This window comes from Sinocyclocheilus anshuiensis, unplaced genomic scaffold (genome assembly GCF_001515605.1).
Source record: "Sinocyclocheilus anshuiensis isolate Anshui unplaced genomic scaffold, SAMN03320099.WGS_v1.1 scaffold326, whole genome shotgun sequence".
NCBI lineage: Eukaryota > Metazoa > Chordata > Actinopteri > Cypriniformes > Cyprinidae > Sinocyclocheilus > Sinocyclocheilus anshuiensis.
This window is the reverse complement of record NW_015546098.1, coordinates 1,082,939-1,084,512: the sequence shown is the minus strand read 5'-3', so window position 1 is coordinate 1,084,512 and position 1,574 is coordinate 1,082,939. Positions and strand designations below refer to the sequence as shown.

At 36.0% G+C, this 1,574-nt stretch overlaps 1 protein-coding gene across 1 annotated transcript in view; it reads right to left on the bottom strand.

Moving 5' to 3' along the window:
- Positions 1 to 1,574, bottom strand: part of LOC107700308 (transmembrane protein 131-like) — a 60,205-nt gene that overhangs the window by 33,910 nt on the left and 24,721 nt on the right. The gene's annotated exons all lie outside the window — the stretch shown is intronic.

The window sequence follows — 1,574 nt, the reverse complement described above, 5'->3', positions numbered from 1 at the left end:
GCATTTATCTGAAATAGAAATCTTTTGTAACATTATAAATGTCTTTATCATCACTTTATCAATTTAAAGCATCCTTGCTGAATAAAAGTATTAATTTCTATAATTACTTTCCCACATAAAAAAAATTATACTGACTCCAAGCTTTTGAATGGTAGAGTGTATAATGTTACAAAAGCTTTTTATTTCAGATAAATGCTGATCTTGGGATCTTTCTATTCATCAAAGAATCCTGAAAAAAAAATTACTAAACTGTTTTAAATATTAATAATAATCAGAAATGTTTGTTGAGCAGCAAATCAGCATATTAGAATGATTTCTGAAGATCATGTGACACTGAAGACTGGAGTAATGATGCTGAAAATACAGCTTTGATCACAGGAATAAATTACAGTTTAACAGAGATTCACATAGAAAGCAGTTATTTTAAATAGTAAAAATATTTCACAATGTTACTGTTTTTTCTGTATTTCTGATCAAATAAATGCAGGCTTGATGAGCAGAAGAGACTTCTTTAAAAAACATATAAAATCTTACTGTTCAAAAACTGTTGACTGGTAGAGTATAATAAAAGCACGTGGTGGCAAGGGGATTTCAAACTCCAGCAAAAAATATGACAACAAAGCTCTAATAAAACATAAAATGAGTAATATATCTTGTAAAGGCTGAGATTTCAGTCATTTTTTGCTGAAAATCTCATTTGTGCACCAGCATATTCAAATATGCTATGCTGATTATGTGTCTTCACAAAGCATATCTGAATATATGAATTGCGCAAATGAGATCTGAGAGCAAAGGGTTGAGAATAATGACTAAAGATTGTGCTTTTTGTCTGCTTTGAATGCGCCAGCCTCCGCTCACCATTCACTTTCACTGTATGAAAATGAGGAGATTCTGCTGAACTTCTGTTTTTGTGTTCCACAAGAGAGAAGAGAGAAATTCATAGGGGTTTGGAAAGACATGAGAGTAAATGACGAGGGAGAGATTAATTAAACCGATTCGCCGTCACATCGCAGTGCCTCATTTTTCACCATGGACAATCAGCGTCTTTGCAAAAAGTGCATGAACTTTTTAATGGATAAGCCGCCTGCTAGGGATGTAACGATTAACCGCGAGCCGGTTGAAAATCGATTCAAATATGTGACGATTCAAATCGGTTGAGATGCCAAACAAATCGCGATTCAGTTAGGGGCAGGAGTTTATATCAATGTATGTCTGAGGGGAACTTAGAAAAGTTTAGATGGTATTTTTTCTTTTCATCTTGCTTCTGTATAATGCATATTAATGTTCATAAGTGCAGCGCTGCTTTGTTTACAGCGGTAACCAAGGAAACGCTGTATCAGTGCTGTTCATAAGTGCAGCGCTGCTTTGTTTACAGCGGTAACCAAGGAAACGCTGTATCATTGCTGTTCATAAGCGCAGCGCTGCTTTGTTTACAGCGGTAACCAAGGAAACGCTGTATCATTGCTGTTCATAAGCGCAGCGCTGCTTTGTTTACAGCGGTAACCAAGGAAACGCTGTATCATTGCTGTTCATAAGCGCAGCGCTGCTTTGTTTACAGCGGTAACCAAGGAAAC